At 34.9% G+C, this 13,661-nt stretch overlaps 2 protein-coding genes across 4 annotated transcripts in view; one reads left to right on the forward strand and one right to left on the reverse strand.

Annotated features, from left to right (window-relative positions):
* Positions 1-13,661, forward strand: part of LOC138936260 (uncharacterized) — a 383,952-nt gene that overhangs the window by 32,574 nt on the left and 337,717 nt on the right. Inside the window, exon 3 of one of the 3 annotated variants that reach the window (XR_011447358.1) lies at positions 6,452-6,784. The exons of the other annotated variants lie outside the window; for them this stretch is intronic. The gene's annotated coding sequence lies outside the window, so the exon portion shown is untranslated. Of the gene's footprint in view, positions 1-6,451; positions 6,785-13,661 lie in introns of those variants that run through there. 3 annotated transcript variants of the gene reach the window in all.
* LOC138936255 (uncharacterized) overlaps positions 1-13,661 on the reverse strand; it is a 75,497-nt gene that overhangs the window by 20,585 nt on the left and 41,251 nt on the right. The gene's annotated exons all lie outside the window — the stretch shown is intronic.

Below are 13,661 nucleotides of genomic sequence, written 5' to 3' on the forward strand. Positions count from 1 at the left end.
TTTTCTCTCTCTAATGATACAATCTTGGATAAATAATATATATCTTTTTTTTTTTCAGTACATTTAGCACTTGAAACTTAAAATAGCTTTGTGTTTTTCCTTCCTGTTCGAATGAAAAAATCGTTAAAGTATTGTCTTTACCTGGAATTTTGAATAAAAATACCTAAAAAAAAGTCAGGGAATTTTCAGAGAATTTTTTTTACAACACTTGAGCAGAACACCCTACGAATCGATGTTTTGCCCGTCCCGAATTCTTTCCGGGGAGAGAAATGCATCAGGGAAACGCGTTCGGCTCGATGATCGGTTGATGACTCTGTATAGAGTGCACTTACAGTGTAATCATCTTAATTCCTCAAAGCCCCTACACGGCACGCCGGACGCGTATTAAACGTGTGCGTGACACGAACTATGGATCATAGAAACGAACGCGATTGCGTATCTGAACGCGGGGTAAATGAAATGAATTATCGGGAACTCGATCCTCCTCTCCTCATGCTTCGTTTCTCTTTGTTTCGGCATTTCTCCCCCGGGAAGGAGAACGCGTACACAGTGTTCGATCTGCGGCCGTGACGGAATACGACATTGGCGGATACACTGACGGAATACGTTCTTACATACAGCGGCGTAATCACTTTAATAGGTATCAATAAAAGCCTCAATAGGTTCTCCGGGGGATGCGCGGCATACGTAATAACGCTGAGCTGCTAGTAGCGTTAATTAAAGACGCGCGTGTGACAATCTCACATCGCAAAATGCGATGCAATCGTGTACACCTCACCACTTGTAGCGCGGTACGCTCGTTAAATATAGGGTGTTCAACGCGATAATTCATTGCTCGGTCTCTTAATTTCTCTCTTAATCTGCTTTCCTTTCTCCCGATATTGCAAAATGATGCGGGACGAGCGCGCGCGGTATCCTCACGCATAAATGGACGATCGCGTAATTAAAGCGCAACGAGTAAAGTAGCGAGTTTCATACTCGACCTGGTTTATACGCAACGAGTTCACCTTTGATCGCAGGAAAATAAAATGACAGTTTTCCGCAAAGTAAAGTTATATTTATAGGATATTCGTTTATAGTGTATATTAGGTGTACAAATAAGTTTCCGCCGTTTTTTATCAAAAATTGGGCATTTATCGTGAAAGAACGGAACTTAATGTTTTGAGTCACTCCCAATGTAAGTGCAAGTTCTTCTTGCGTTTGGCACGAATCTTGATCCAATAATGCTTCCAATTCCGCGTCTTCATACACTTTCGGCCTTCCGCTACGTTCTTTGTCTTCGATGTCAAATTCACCGTTCTTAAACTTTTGAAACCACTCACGACAACTTCTCTCACTTAAGGCAGCCTCATCATATGCTTCTACAAGCAATCGATACGCCTCAGCTGCAGATTTCTTCAAATTGAAGAAGTAAATCAAAAGTTGCCGCAAATGACGCTTATTCGGCTCAAAACTCGACATTTTCGCACACAAATGAATATATTATACTGATAAAAAAATCACTAATATTTTAAGGTTATGTTATTTGGACTGATGTCCAATCTTACGATAAGAACGTTTTACATCTGACAATTTTAACCATAACTTACTGGTGACGCCAACTTTTGTCAAACGGCGGAAACTTATTTGTACACCTAATATGTATAACGAGGCTTCTGCGTTATGCTTAATTAAAAGATACGAGACAAGAAAATTAAATATGATATTTTTAATTTTTGTTGAAAAATATTCAATATTAAGACATTAAAATTCGTAAAATAGTCTTCAAAGAATCTAGATAAATTAATACATCTAAAAAATTCACTACAATTTCTTGATTTTTCACGTATTCTGTGATTATTGTATTGTACATTACTTATCAATATTTATCTAGCATCTGTGATGATCTTTCATGCTCTATTCAGTTTCCTGCAATTTAAAAGTAAGCACTTAAAATCAACTTGGCTCGATGTGAAACAGCGCAGGTTGATTTTAAACGGATGATTGGCCAAACTGGCTCGAGTGTCTCCGGCGTATCTACCTCCCTCGCCCGTCCAACATGTTGCTGTCATCGCGATTAAACATCGCCGTTGCATCGCGAAGACGCATGGGCGTGTTAGTCGGGTTATTTACCACGGTAGCTTGTGCACGAAGGCGTAAATATCTTATATGCGTACTTGTAATTTTTTGCGAAGTAACTTACACACTTTTACAAATAATTAACGCCGTTGAATGCGTTAAACTCATAACAAATGTCAATGGATCGTCCAAACAGAATTATATACGATATCCCCCAGATATGACAGGAGAATAGATATTATTTATTATAAAATATGTGGAATTAAATTTTTCTCCCACAATTAATCGATGATGATAGTATGTGACGAAACATCTTCGATTCTTTCCGCGCACGTGATCATTTATCGGCTAGTTTATAAAGACATGCGAGTGTATGATAAAGGAAAGTTTTAATGCAACCAGAAAGGGCAATTTCGCAGGGAAGATGATGTCATAAAGTAATAGTAATGCATATTGCTATAATATCTTCGTAATCGTCTAGTCTCATTTAGCGATTAATAAGATATAATTAAATGATAAGGCCTCAGGGAGCGTGGTTTATGACAAAATGATGCGTATAATCGTTTAGTGATATTTTTGAAAGATTATCCTACGAATTCAATTGACGATGCAATTAACGTAAAAGCAGGTTCAAAAAACTTACCGAGCTAAATAAGATCGCGTGCCGCGTTGCAACATTATAGTTCCAGTTAGCGTGCAAAAAAAAAAAGAAAAAAAAAATTTAAGCGAGTTGAGCAATATCAACATGCAATGTCGAATCCATATAGTATTACAAGTAAAAAGTAATAAAAGCCAGCGGCATAACACAGTGATTAATATCACGGTGGTAAGCGAAATTACGTATAAATAAGATAATTCTCATGTTTCAAAATATACGTTTCCTTTTACGATCATTGCGCGTAATAATATAATTGCCATCGATTGGGAATAATTATATCTTAATTATACTTAATATCCTATGTTTTGAAACAAAGTGACGTTAATATCTATATTTCGTTAATTTTAATTAAATTACGATTATTATTTTATTTTTATTTATTATATATTTAATAATATTATATATTTATCTTTTTTTCTCCCTCGGCGCTTTACGTATATATCTTTCTCTTTTTTATTATTATTTAGTAATAAAATTTATTTGCAAAAAATATTGGACAAATTAATAATTAAACAAATGAATTATTATTTATTCCAAAAGAGATCAAAATCCACGCTCTGAATAAATGTTGTTGTATGGCGTGATTGTAACTCGTTATTAGGATGCAGGGTGAGCTAAGATATATGTTAAATATATGCTATACGCAATTTAAGAGAAGCGAAGGGACGATCAGGAGAGAGACAGCGAGAAACATTTGCCGTGTAGGCAAATCCCGGTGTCACACATGGATGTGCATCAATTATTAATTCTGCGTTTTTTACACGAATTTATTCTTTTCATTTTTTACGAGCCTGAGCTCTCGCGCTGCACATATTACGGGCGCGCGCGCGTGCGCGCGCGATCGTAGTTTAATTTATCACCGGAACGCGAGCACGAGTTTACGACGTCGTTGCGATATAAACTCGCGATTCACAACAATAAGCCTCATACATCGTCAAATCGATGTATAGCAAACTGATGGTGTCTTATCGGGATATTTATAATTTATTCGAATTGCCGTAGAAAAAATTTGCGCACCAGCGTACAGTGACTTGCATTTCCGGGAAGCATAGAAATGTCTATGGTAACCGATTTATTCGCCGATCCATTCGCTGATTGCTAGAATCCATCCATTATTGGTATTAATGCGTTATCGCGACACACTTTGCGAACACTCTTTCAAGAATTGATAGGGCATGTGGCTCAAGGAACAGTTGTATCGATTGATCGAATAACGGGTATGTCAGATTTTCAGAAGAAAGGGAAAAATTTTCATTAAGTACTTTAAATTAAATTATTCTATTGTAATAAATTTTTTTCTAAGACTTTTTTAGAGTTTGCGAAAAGAAAAAGGGGTTTAACGCTAATATTCTTTTATTTAAAAATAATTATGTATTATTTTTTTTTTCATAATATGTAAAGCAATTTTATATTTTATAAGGGCTAAGGGTTCGAGTCATCTTTCTCATATTCTTGTGTGTGCTTGATATCTCTTTGAAAGAAAATTAAATATATTTTTCTCCCGTAGCGGACACTTTAGGTATCTCTCTTCGGGCGAAATTTTACGTCAACCTTCCCGACACGCGCATTTTATTGCTAATTTCAGAATTTTAATGCGGTATAAGAGAGCGACGTTAGAAACCCGATGTGGTTTACGTGGTTTCTTCGGGTAACGCGTCCGCGATGTCGGAATTAAATTATTGGCATTATAAATTTAATTCAAGAAACAAGTTAGGAGCCGTTTCACGCGCGTTTCTCGTACCCAGATGTTTCGACTCAATCGCCTGCTGCTCCTTTTGGACGCTGTTAAATTATAGGTATATACTATTGTAAGTATGATAACATCCTCGTGAATTCTGCGGATGCGACTAGACAGGAAATGGAAATGTTACGTTATAGTGACGGGGAAAAAAAAAAAAAAAAAAATATGTTTACTTAGTACGAGACACAGGGATAAAAAAAAAATTATGACAATTCCTTTGTGTAAAGATAATTATTATTATTTATTATATTATTATTTTGCATTAAATCCAATGATAAAATTAAGAGATAATAATGAAATTTTTTTCCGAGAACATAAAATAAAATGTAGATATAAATTAAATATCGTTATCATTCTCATCAATATGCAAACAATGTGCCGCTATTATTGCGATATATCAATATATCAATAATATATGTGACAATCTTTACGAGTGTGTGTACATAAGTTTCGATATACAATGCGTATGACACACATAATCTGATATTTCAAAGATAATTTCTTTCATTCGATAAATGTATTGCCGTTATTTTGATACGCGCGTTAATCACTAATAGCGGCTAAATTTTTTTTCAAACAATATTTTTATAATTAAATTGCAATTTTTTTATCAAGTGCTTTTTCTCGTCTTTTCATCTTTTCTTTTTTTTTTTTCTTTCCTTTTTTACTTATCTAACGCGAATGACAATGTTACGCGCACGTGTCGATTTGCACGACACGCAATGCCAGCATCGCGTAGGCGTGTAATGCGTGATACATATTTCGGGAATATGAATCAGTCTGGCGAGAATTGCCAGACATATCTGCGCGCGGATTTTCGCCTATCCCCCTCATTAATACATTCTAAGAACTGCTGACTTGTTGCGTCCGACAAGGCCAAATCTGCGCGTATCGTCGCGTAATATCGTTTGTCTACGTGATACGAGGCACGCATTTCCCGCAGCACGAGTAGCATGTGCAATGAAAGTGATTAATAACCGTAATAAAATTGTACTGTCAGTGTATTGAGTGAATTGACTCCGGCAACGCAAGCGTCAAAGGACGTTTCAGAATCCATTCGTACTTAGACTTGGCTGAAGTTTCCGAGTTCTTTGACAGAAAATGTATCTCTCGGAAAATCTTTGATAAAATTTCTTTTTGCATCAAAATTTTATATATGTATATATATATATATATTAAATTTAAATTTAAATAATTTAAATATTAATTTAAATTTTATATATATTAAATGATTATATTTATTAATATTTTATTTAAAGGTAAATTGTAGCTTCGTAAATTATTTATGGTATACCGGTCCAGTATTTGCGTAATCGTCGTATCTTCTTCAGTTTCTCGCATTATGGTAAATATTTCCAAATTGTCGAACCGGGCACGTAGATTATTCACGCGGACAGCATAAGTCGCGCGTCGCATTTTTCGGTGGTCAAGTTACTTTCCTCAGCAGCGGCACCACACGAGATTGGAATCGATGAAAGAGGAAACGGTAGGATTTATCACGGTAGTGGATAAAATTTACGCCCATCTGATTAAAAATCCTAAACGCGCGGTCGAATCTTGAGGCGTATCTCGTGGCAAATTAGTATGGATCCCGTGGGTCGGGTTAAGCGGGAATTAAAAACTTTAACGAGAACAAATATCCTTGACACATAAATAGGTGAACGCGCGTCGGTCATCCCATCGCGTTTAAATCATCGCCTGCATTTTCGAAAGTCGCCGCGACCACATCGCGGTTAAGATATAATTACAAGTAAGAATTAAAGGTCAATTATTTATATGCAGTAGATGAGAAAGAGATGTCTTGGAAAAAGATAAGAGGTAATATTAAACTTGCACCTGCTCACGATAAGTTAAAATAACACGTGATTTATTTACTTATTAAACAATTTATTGATTTATTAATTTATTTATTAAAAAATAATAATATTAATAATAATAATAATAATAATAATAATAATCTTATTGATACCTTTGTTTATTTTTGCTGTACGTAGCCGATAAATGAAGCTCTCGAGAGAATGTTTCAAGAAAAGAGAATCAGAAAGCTACAGTCGACTTCGGTCAACAAGAAGCAAAAGAACGCTGATCGTAAAGAAAATATACGGAAAACACAATGTATGGTATGTACGCGAAGGCAGAATAACAGCAGGTGTTTTAAAGATCGCGTGAACATCCGCGTGCCTTTCTAACGTATCCCGTTTATGTTGGAGATACCGCTGAGCGATGTTTGCTGACAAAATGTGCATCGAGCATTTGTAACAAATGTTGCGGCATCTGGCGGCGGAAAGGTCGAAATTATTTCGGGCGCATTAAAATTCTAATCACGATTCCCCAAACTTATTAAGTATACACGTATCATCGCGATAACAGAAGCGAACCACGATTCGATAAAAAAAAAAAAAAAAAAAAAAAAAACTAATATACAAATGTTTATTCCAATAGTCGCATTTTTTTTTTCATTCAGCAAGTATATCGTCAATTTTTTAAATTCGTTATAACTTATTGTATACTCTATTCTTTTCCCGAGATTATTTTATCGAATCTCTCTAAATAATGCGTATGTTGTATATTTCAAAAAATTCCTGGAAAACTTATAATAATAATTTTTTTTATTTTAATTTTATATTTTAATTTTACTTTTACATTTTTTCCCCTTTTGATTAAAATCAGAATAAATTGAATTTGAAGAATGAGGATTTTGAAAGATACATATACACTTATAAAGTCATTTTGATATTTATATGCTACTCTCTCTCTCTCTCTCTCTCTCTAGATTGTCTCAAAACCACAAAGTATTATAGTTTTTAATTGTTATGTGATTCAAGAAAAAAAATTACGGGAGAGGCCACTAACCCAAAGATTATGTCACGTGGATTAGACTCGTCATCGGCGTCGCCCTTCATAGGGTACCGAAAATAGCAGCCCCGTTGATGTTGTTGCGTACGCTCTGCCATAATAAACCGTAAACTTCTTGCATATACACTCTCGTTTGATCCCGATGACTCGACGGCCGATTGGGCCAATTCACTTTTCTGCTTCTCGTTCTCACAAGCCCTATATTTTTCGCCACGATCATTGCCCTGGTTTACATTCCGTGGTTTTGAGGTCAGACGTCTCTTGAATTCTTCTTTTCGCTTTGGATGCACGAGAAGTTGCTATTTTTAGTGCATATTTAAATACGTAAGTTGAACTTATCATCGCGCGTTTAGCGTTCGATATAACTGTTTAATTTTTAAACGAGACAAATGGAATTTTTTTCTCCTTATTTTAAAGTTAATCGATCGATCATTCGAGTTGCATCGAATTTTGTATCATAAGCTCAACGGATTTCTTTGAAAGCTTCGAAAGCACATCTTCCGGCTGAGCGCGTTAATCGTTGTCGGCGATGCTAGTGTGATGCTAGTGTAATTTGAGAAATGCTTGTAATTCGAGTACTCTTTTAAACCCGGAAATCGGATAAAGCTTTCATTCATCGACAATTCAGGAAAGTTGGGACTGAAGTAACAGTTGGAACAACGCCAGATTGAGTCGATGTGTGAGCGTATACAGTATTCGCTTCCCTCGATTTACCGATATCAAAGATAATTGTATTAAACAATGTTGCACAAAGAGCTCCTTTCTTTGTAACTTTTTACGATATTATCTTTAATATTTTTTACGCATTTTATTTAATTATTTTTAGATAATAAAATAATTTTGCGAGAACGATCATTAATATTGGACATTTGTTGAAATTATTCGTCTAGCTCGACAAAGAATAAATTATATCTTATACCCGTATTCATAGTCCGTCCTTGAGGAATAAGGATTCCTTGTTCCTCGTTTCACGTTTCATAAACTTTCCTTGACCGAACAAGGAATCTTATTGGCTCCCTTATCTCAAGGAAGGTCACGAGCTTCCTTGAGGAGTGATGCGACCTTTTTAGCAGACGATACGCAGAATATAACCAAATATAACCTCCAAAAGTTAGTTTCGTTACATTTGTGATTTTGTGGTTATTTGTTGTCGCGCTCTCAAACTGAAAGTGTATAAAGGAAAAAGGGATAATGGACAATGAATTTTTAAATGATTCTGACGATGGATTTGAAGACGAAAATCCAGAGAATCGGATTCGGTGGCGGATTCCGTAAAGATACATTCGCGATTGGGAAAATCCCGTGGAATTTTTTGAAGATACGAAAAAGTTTTCATATGTATTATATGAAATTAGTTGCAGGCAGCATAAAACGGTGCTGCCTCCAGTCGGTCACTAAAAATCCCTAAAATATTCCTTCCTTCTGAAAGGGAGACTCGAGGTCCATCTATGAAACAAGGTGGCCTTGCAGATTCAAGGAATCCTTCATGGAGGCTTCCTCCGTCCTTAAAATAAGGAAGGACTCTGAATACGGGTATTTCAATGTATATATTATCGAAGGGAAAACTATATATATTCCCAATACACGCACACAACTGTCTTGAAAATTTAATTTCGCTGGTAGAAGCGCGTTTTGCCTCGAAGGGACGGTCGTATAAAGGGATGGCTAACAGACGAGAAAGACGCGAAAGTGCGGCAAGACCAAAATGACACGGAGGCGTAGCGCGGAGAAACGGCATGCGGTATACCGCGGCGGGCCGTTGGGCGATAAATCGTCGTTCGTGGTCTCTTTGCTCGAGTAATTTGCGCCGTTAAATGGTCACCGGCAGGCATAACTTGTCCGGGATGGAGGAGGCGCCCGCCGAAACAACAGGGACGCGCGGAACACGCGTCCCTCGTTATGTAAATCGGACACAATCCTCGAATATATCCAGAAATTCGCAACTCAAGGGATTTGCGAAGACAAGATATACGAATGTTCGTAAAAAATCCTGAACTGGTTACTTCATCATCGGAAAGTACAAGTGTTTTGTGTATCGCCATTAAGGGAGAGAGAGTCACGTATTTATTTATATTAAATAGCGTGTAAAATATCTTAATATATCTTTTATCTTATGCGACGAAAGGAAACTTGGAAAAAAAAAAAATGCTTGATTATTTATTTTTTTTGTTATATAAAAATAATTTCTTTTAACAGCGCTATTTATTAAAGTCATACTTTAATACTTTTATCTAAAATATTGAACAATTTTTTTTTAAATTAAAAATTTTATTAAAAATTGCGTTTGTAATTCTATCACGATAGGAAAGACAAACATACACAATTTCTACAATAATGAAAATACTTTTGATGATTTCCGAAAAATGAAGAAACGAATGCTTATCCTTTTTCGCCAGGGATACCGCGAATTCTCTTCCGAGGGATTGCTTCATTTTCCGGTGTCACATAGTCCATCTGCGCTGTTAGGCTTCAAAGGTACAGGAAGTTGACGACTGTGGTCTGTTTAATGTACGTATTTTAGTAATTTGTGTCGCTAAATAGACACGAGTCATCTTAACTCGTCGGATGATGTTTGCATTTTCACGGTACATATAAAAAGAACGGATGATTTGATCCTGAATACGGAGAACATTGTCAGTTCTCTAAATCCTACGTCAGGCGCATTCACGACTTCTATAATTGAGTTTCTCATGCCGACATTAGTCGTTCCTTGCCTTATGAGTGATCTTTCTTTTTCTCCCTTCTCTCTCTCTCTCTCTCTCTCCGCACACATATATTACTCCGCTTTTAATTTTATTAACCCTGTTTCGTCTGTTGCATTATACGCGCTGCTGTCTTTCACGTTTATTGCGGACGTTGCGACAGATATGTCGTGCCCTTAGATTCATTAGATTTTTAGAGCATCGTTATCTCTTTCCTCTTTTATCTCATTATTTATAGATTCATAGAATTTATCTACGTCAAGATAGCATAATTATAATGAATATTCTTTTGAATACGTCTGATAAACTTAAGGGGTGTGTTTTTAAATTTAATAAATTTAATTGACAAAAAATCCTTTGTTAAGATAAATCCATCTCTCGTATTGCTATATTTGCGAATTATCAACGATAAATCCGTAGAAAATTGTCCGTTGAGCTTCATCATTGATAGATATTAGAGCATAGTAGCAACAAGCAACTGTTTAAAAAATTTAATTGCGTATCAAAAAGATCTTAATCAAATCGCGATCAATCACTCATATTTGCATACATTTACGGAACAAATAGATGCCGTCTGGTTTTTGTTATAACAAGTAATATCGCTTTAAACATAAGTGCGATTAAGACAAGGTACCGTATATATGATTGTCAAGGAACCGTTATAATTATTATCAAATCGTTATAATTATTTATAACAATATTTTATTTCGCTATTCGATTTTAAATGATCAACTCAAATATAATAACTGATCAAGCCAAATATAATAATTAAATAGAAGAGACAAGAAAGCTTTTCCTCTATCGTTTTCAAAGTAAATTACACAAATCAATTCTATAATTTAGAAATTATTGGGAAGCTATAATTAAATATATCACATAATTATCATTTTCTGTATTAAATACGTAAAACATTCATGTATGTATTATTTTAATTTGTTCTCTATCAAATTTACTTATTTTAAAATATAGAAATGTGTCGACTATAGAAGTACAATATTTATTTTAGTAAATTATTATTATTATTATCTATTATTTATTATTATTATTATTATTATTATTATTATTATTAATATTGTTATTATTATTATTATTATTATTATTATTAAATTTAATAAAATATTCTTTTTGTGCATCAATAATAATTTGCAGATTTAATGATTTTCTTCTGCGATAGGTAGCCTTATATCGACTATAGCATCCCGCGGTTATTTCTCTCGATAGATTAATTTGTACTACTAAACGTTCCTCAGTCGGCTTTCTTTAATAACAACCTAAACATGTTAATCCTATATTCTCTCTTTCTCTCTCTCTCTCTCTCTCTCTCTCTCTCTCTCTCTATCCTTGATATGTAAATCGATCGAGGTTCGATTGGACACGTAGTAGGAAATGGTCGATTAGGCAGAATCTATAAAAATTCCGGACATCTTATTTCCTTCTGAAAAACGGTGGATATAAGGATCTTCGGCGCAGTAGGCGGTCTTGATCCCCGGCAAAGATTAATAACGCCGAAAGGACAAAAGGGATCTTAGCAGTGCCGTTATAGAAAGTTAGAAGGCGAGAAAGGAACTTGAGAAGGACACGCGATCAAAAGGAATCAGGCTCGCGAGTGACAGATTTAGCAAACGCGTGTCCCCTGAAAAAAATTGATAGTCAGAGAAAATATTTTTAATGTAGGCTATTAAATTATAGATAATTAGACATTTTATTTATAAAAATTACAAACTATAGAAATATAACATCTGTATATATAATGACAATTTCGTACGCGTTATAGAAGTTGACAAGGTAAATAGAGTATTCATGAAAGACCGTTTTTTTTTTTCCTTTAATCTTTTTACATTCATCTTCTTTTAATATTAATAGAATTATTTCAACAAGTAAAATATTTTAAAATATCTTAAAAAATTTTTGATACACGTCTATATTAAAAAAATCCGTCGCTAATACTGAAAGAAATTCGGGAAATCGCGCACGCGAGGTCCTTGTCACGGCCGAGCTGATATTTCTCGAAAGCGGGCCTCTTGTTAAGGGACAGGGTCCTCGTAATAAACGCTGATTTACGTGACGTATCAACGCGCGCTGAATCGCGCTTATGACACATGGCGCTCGCTTATTATTCGTGTCCTCCTCGCGTTCCTGAACGAAATCGCGAAGTGCGGAAAAGAGAAAGAAGAACCTAAGAAGCTGCGGGATAATCGGTAAGGTCCGACGATCGTGAAACCGAAGACGAGCAATTACTCGGACGGCGAGAGACTGGTCCGGCAGCTTGGCCTCTCTAATTAAACCAGAAGGCAGCGAAAGAAACGCGACGCCTCTCTCCCTCTCTCACCCTTCCCCCTCCTACGTGACGATCGCTAATCGATACAACGATCTCGCGAGATGACAAGTGATGAAAGCGATGGCTAATCGGCTAATGACCATCTTTACTTGATTGGCGAGATTTAGATTATAGAGGATAATATTCTATGCAATTATATTAAAAAAATGTTTAAGAAATTGATAAACATTGTTAGTGTTGCATCATTTCATATATTAATAAATCTAATTCTAATGTATTATATATATATATATATAAAGCTGTTGAATTTAATTCATTATTTAAAAATTTTTAATTAAATTATTTTTACTCTATAAAATTATTCTATTATTATTTATTTCATCATCATCGTTAAAATATGATTATGGGAAACGATCTCCTTTCTCTTTTCATAAGGCAAGAAATGCTCATAAATAATCCGATATCGCGCAATTGAATAGTCGCGAAAGGAACGTACACGATTCGAGATTCTGTGGATTATGACATTATCGGAATAATCGATGGGCGCAGTTTGCTACGTCGGTGCCGGAATGGTCGGCGATCTTTTGTACAATCGCTGATTTATGAGCAAACCGCGCGCTCACATTCTCCCCTTTTGTACCCGAGTTATACTTTCCACGTTTTATATTGAAGATCTGAGAAATTATGTACAATCATTCGCATAACGTGACAAGAGTCACACATGCCCCTGCCACCTTCTCGCTTATATCAACAGCAACTTTTTTCTTTTATAAAAATAACATACATAATTGTATAACAAATATCACATTCGTCTTATCTTAATTCTTATTTAGAAAATGTAAATAATTAAATTGTTGTTATATTTACAAAGATCATTGTTTAATTACGTAAAAATATATTCTTCGCAACATTTTTCATCTCATACTTTATAATTATATCGTTGATAATGTTTCTTCTTTATTATTACGACATATGAAAGTTGTTTACGATTTCGACAAAAATAATAAATTATGGAATGAGATTATGTCTCCTTTGCGTATGCATAGGCATCATCTTACAATCTTAATTCGATGCCAACGGCAGTTAAATGATTTGCTTTTTTTTTTTTTCGTCTATCAACTTATCGTAACTCTATTAGTCACAGGGCATAATAATAGGTCGTTCAAAGAATGAATAATGGCATCTATTCAAAATGCGTCTACATCGTGTATGCTTTCTGAATATGGCCCAATTTATTATAATGAAGAATTATAGTAGGTTGTCTATATATATATATATATATATCCATTTGCTTAAGGGTACGATTAAAATAATATTCTTGCAAAGATTTTTTTAATATAAATTTTTTTTTTGATTATTTTGACATAC

This window comes from Polyergus mexicanus, unplaced genomic scaffold (genome assembly GCF_030449975.1).
Source record: "Polyergus mexicanus isolate NDT 795.1 unplaced genomic scaffold, iyPolMexi1.0 SCAF_9, whole genome shotgun sequence".
In the NCBI taxonomy this organism is placed as follows: Eukaryota; Metazoa; Arthropoda; class Insecta; order Hymenoptera; family Formicidae; genus Polyergus; species Polyergus mexicanus.